This window comes from Nannobrachium achirus (genome assembly GCF_963921795.1).
Source record: "Nannobrachium achirus genome assembly, chromosome: 15".
NCBI classification, from domain to species: domain Eukaryota; kingdom Metazoa; phylum Chordata; class Actinopteri; order Myctophiformes; family Myctophidae; genus Nannobrachium; species Nannobrachium achirus.
The window spans coordinates 60,435,860-60,441,217 of NC_137822.1; the positions used below are offsets into that span (position 1 = coordinate 60,435,860).

Here is a 5,358-nt window from a genome sequence, read left to right on the forward strand (position 1 = left end):
TGTCCCCCTGAGGCAATCCATCCATACTATAATTAGAGAGGTCAGTCAGTCAGTCAGTCAGTCAGTCAGTCAGTAGGTCAGTCAGTCAGTAAATGCATTTCCACCTTTATCTCTTCAGCAAGGCATTGGCCATTAGCATTATACAGACGGTGACAGAGCCCGATTTCCATTTTTCACAAATTCAAGCTATTTATTAGCGTTTCTTTACCACTTCTGTTCAACACTACACCCTGTTGTCAGGGTTACGGTCCGTTCCTCCAGGCCATGGGATCTGTAGCCCCACACGCACACACACCAATCTCGCAGTTAGGAATGTTGCAGTGTCTCTCTCTCTCTCTCTCTCTCTCTCTCTCTCTCTCTCTCTCTCTCTCTCTCTCTCTTATATATGTGGTTTGCCTGCATGCACGGGTCACTAATGCACCGGGTGCATTTGATGTCTTATCTTCCGACGGGTATGGCAAAATTATGTAGAGCAAGCGCATACATCCCCATACTTCTATTCACCTAATTTAGCTGTTAAATTATTTGTATCCATCAAAAAACATACACTCCTCCATGGGTTGCTCCTTACATTATGATGCTCCCACATATTCTCACGCACGCACCAGTTACAGTTACTTTCTCCATAACCCACACTCTGCACATATATTGGAGCACATATCTTCAAACGGGTAAGGTCTAGTTACTATAGATTTAACACTTACTACTGATCTGATGCCCAAATGGCCTTTCCTCCGGCGCCATCTTTTGGCCAAACTCTCCACTTGCACACAGGGTGTCTCAAAAATTTAATGGGCAGATTCAGATCATCATGAAACTTGATCAGGCGCTTTAATGCTTTCTGGAAGATTAACCCTAACCTGTTCCAATGACCTACCATCTAGCGCCATCAGATAAAAAATAATGACGTTTCACACAAGGTTGGGGCTGCTCGATTATGGCATAAATTATCTAAACTACTTTTGTTTTATATGATTATTTACTCCTTGAAACCAAAGTGTTGACAAACAGATGCTTTGGTTTTACCTTTTTTTCTTCAGAACTTAATATCTCACAGCTGAGATTGAGTTTTAGTTTTTAGGATTTTAGTAAGTGAAAGTGCAAAAAAAAAAAAAAAATGCATATATTTTTCAGCCAGGTAAAAAAATAGGCTGGCTACAGTATGAGATCTATTACGATACAATATGATATTACACTAATCTATTATAGTGTATTCTAGTTATCCTAGTAATACATTAATACTTATATAGTGTATTATAATCACAGTTATAATCCATTTTAGTGTATTATAATTAGGATAGTTGTAATATAAATTTATATTGTATTATAATCACAGTTAAAATGGTCAATTTGTTTCTTACCGATAGGGGTACCTTTGTGTAATGTAAAATGTAGAAATTTGGTGTGGTGTGTAAGTGTTGTGTAGTGTGGTGCTAAAGCTGCAGTCGAAAAGGGGCTTTACTTGCAATGTAATGCTTACTCTGTTTCGCATAATTTCTATAACGAATGACACGTCAAACTACCAACTTCCGTAATCCAGAAGTTTGGCTTTTACTAAGTCTATACAGCCTTACAGTAAGTAGTAGTAAGTAAACTTTATTTATATAGCACCTTTCGAAACAAGGTTACAGAGTGCTTTACAGTATACACAATATAAACATTAACAAGTAACAGGGTAAAAATGTGAACAAGAATAAAAAAATAATAATACAGAAACCCAGGAAAAAGTGCAATGACCTGAACAATGAGGCCAGTAAAAACATCATGAAGTAAAATTGATTTGAAACAGATGTGTTTTCAGCATATGTTTAAAACTGTCGACTGACAGTAGTTTTTAATGGCAAAGGTAAGGTGTTCCACAAAGTAGGAGCCACCACTGCGAAGGCCCGATCTCCCTTCGTCTTAAGATTGGACACAGGGACTTCCAGAAGGCACTTGTTAGAGGATCTAAGTAAGCGATCCTCTAAGAGAGGGTTTAGGAGGCAATAGGTCAATAATGTAAAGCGGGGCCAGCCCATGCAACGCTTTATATGTAATCAAAAGTATTTTAAAATCTATTCTAGCTTTTAATAGGTAGCCAGTGAAGTGAGGCTAACACCAGGGTTGTGTGCTCTGCAGTTAGTGTTGGTGAGGATTCTTATAGTAATATATACTTGGTAGAAGGCTAGGGGGTGTATATTTTGGTCGGGTGGGATGGACGTATAAGAAAGTATGGCTGCAGAAACATTAAAAGCAGATGGGCTACTTTCATCTCATTCATTTTAGTTTAGATCATTATTTGCTTATTCTTAACATTTAACCTCTTGAACCCCATTGCCCCCGCCGGCGGGGGCAAAAGGTGTTGACCTCTGAACAGCTGTCAATAAATGTCAATAAATCAATAGAGACCAAATCAAACTACAATTTCATTGTTGATTATTGTTACAGTGGTCCTACAGCATAGTAATCAGCTGCCATTGTACTTTTCATCCATACATTACTCATATTACAGTATTATTACTACTTATTGTTACTCTTTTTTATCATTTTTCACCCTATACTTTAACATTACTAATATTACAGCACTACTCTCACTAAAACATCTGTAGAGTTTACATAGTTTGGAATATATTCATACAATTTTGCCTATCAATTGATGACACCTTGATGAACAATTTCTCTATTCAATAAATATGTTTTCAATGAGGTCTTGAGGCTCATTCCCTATTCAGAAGGCACATTTTCCATAGGCGGAGGTCTTTTTCAATCATCTTTTCCTAGCTAAATGATCACAGCAGGACAATTTGGTAAGAGAAATGTGATGTTTTACACTGCATTTGTGAATTTTCAGGGGTTAGCTGACATTTGGTGGGACAAGATCAGCCACAATCATTGTAGTTTTGTGTCCACAACTGTTCCAATTTGGGCATACATTTTAGGCGGATTTTTCCCCTGGACCCCCCTGGGGCTTAAGAGGGGAGCAAATGCTAATTCCGTGCAATTTTGACTTAAAGCGTGAAATTGTGCACAGAAAAAATGTGTGGAGTCCAGACTGCAGGTGAAGATGAACTCTCCAGACTCAGCCAGGGACGTTTCTATTAAACAGGAAGAACCTGAAGACCACCAACACTTCAGTAAGTTTAACCACTTGAACCCTAGCATCCCTATGCAGGGGGGGACATCGTGTCACAAGCTCACAACGTGTACAAAATTATGTTTTAATATTGTTTTATAATTTCATGATTGAAATTGAATTCTTGCTGTGTTGACAGTATATGTATTTTGTTAAAAATCATCCTAAAACGTTAAAGCCAGATTTGTCATTACTTCAGTTTCAAACACCCGTAATAACCTGTAACTAGTAACTTTACTTGTTTAGTCATTCTAAAGGTGCGTTCCCACAGAAAATAAAATAGTTGTTCTGTCAATGCAAAGACGCGACTCGGCGCGGCGTTTCATCAAGTGGTCAAAAAGAGGCGAAGGAAGCGTTTCGTCGCTTCGGTACTCTTCACTCTAACTGAAAAATGGCAACAGAGGCAATGTTCGCTTCTCCATCACTTCAGCCTTTGCACATTAAAGTTGTTGTGTAAGAAATTATCTACAGAAACTCAGCACAAAAAGAAAGGAAATTTGACTTCGGTCCATTATACCTCCCCTTTAATAATACCAATTTGTATTGTGTTTTATATCATTTTTATCGTTGATTCGTCACCTTTACAACGAGGTACAGTTCGTAAGCATCGGTCATTCGTGAAATGAGCATCACAGCCAAACATGTGGTTAGCGCCAACCCAAAATTTCCCAACATTCAGTTCATTATATCCCCTGTTTAATTATTCCAAATGGTTGATTTGTCACCTTTACAATGTGGTACAGCTTGTGAGGATCTGGCATTCGTGGAATGAGCAACACAGCCAAACGTGTGGGTACACTCTTAAAACAGATGTGTTAAAATCTTACACAATTTTTGTGTTAAAATATTCTAACATGTGTTATGTTACATTTACCAATCATGTGTTAAAATCCTAGACACACTCTTTGTGTTAATTCCTATTTTAACACATAAGATAGTCATCACGTGACTTTAACGCAACACGTGTTACATTTACCAATTTTGTGTTAGTATCCTAGACACACTCTTTGTGTTAAATACGAATTTTAACACATAAGGTAGTCATCACCAGTATGGCTCTGGTCATCACATGACTTTATCACAACATGTGTTATCTTTTGGGGCTCCACCCACCACAACCGTTGGTGAAGGGTTTTCAGCTTTTTGTCCACCACCACAAGAACAGCTGGAGAAGCTGCAGTAATATCTTCACAGACACGGTAAGAAATATAAAAACGTTTTATTAAAATCATTATTATGTTAAATGCCCAACTGCTGTTTTGCAATGTAGCCTATAAGGTTTAAGCTTATTTAAGAACAGCTTTTTGTGGTTAGCATTTCTGTGGTTACTAGCACAGCTAGCTTAAATCACAGCATAGACAATTTTGCTCATGGAAGCATCATGTTTTGAGTGTGATAAGCTACTTAAGTACTTTTGTACAGCTGTAAACACATTGTTGTGATTTACATGGCTCTGTTTCTTTTTAAGGATCAACCATGGACTCATGTTGCACCTGGTCCAAGTGTTCAAAGGGAGGTATGTGTCTGAGAGAGATGCATAGGTACAATAATATCACATATTGGGCTGATATCAGTGAAAACAGTATTGCTTCATCACTCTAGTCTATATAAACCCTAACTGTATGATTTGTATTTAATATTTTGCTTATGAATGCACATCTGATATCTTGTGCCTCACTGACATTGTGCAAGCTTCCTTGGTATGACTGAACACCCAAACTCATTAGCATTGCTCTTGTTCAAGCAGTGATATTTATTTCTTTTAAAGGACAGCTGAGTGCCGGTGCAGCCTGTCAAAGTGGTCAATCGCAGTAGGAGCCATCCAGCCAAAGCTTGTGTGTTTGAGACACCCCAGTACAGCGGCCCAGACAGTACATCAGAGTGGCTAAGGATGTCACCCTCCCACTTCAAGATGACTCTCTTGTTGAACACCCAGAACACGCTGAAGGCTGAACACATGGTCCATGTAAGTAATGGGTCAGCACAAGATGACGCAGAAACATCCTCTGACCAGGACACTGAGAAACTAATTTGGACTGGGAAATGGACACTCATATGGATGATCATTGTTAAAGCATAAAACATCTTTGCTTAATAGATAATCTATATCAAATGATGATGCCACTGTCCAATCTTTGAGGCAGGATTTTGAAAATGCACAACATGTTTTCAGAGATTTCTGAAAACACACTGTCAGAACTGGTTGTGTTCTTGATTTGAACTGTGACCTGAGAGGAGAGCACCTC

At 38.4% G+C, this 5,358-nt stretch overlaps 1 long non-coding RNA gene across 1 annotated transcript; it reads left to right on the forward strand.

The window, feature by feature from the left end:
- The first annotated feature begins 4,206 nt into the window (after positions 1-4,206).
- LOC308298804 lies at positions 4,207-5,002 on the forward strand. The gene is made up of 3 exons (XR_013962738.1): positions 4,207-4,311; positions 4,581-4,628; positions 4,881-5,002. It is a non-coding gene; the product is annotated as an uncharacterized lncRNA (long non-coding RNA).
- Positions 5,003-5,358: the final 356 nt, after the last annotated feature.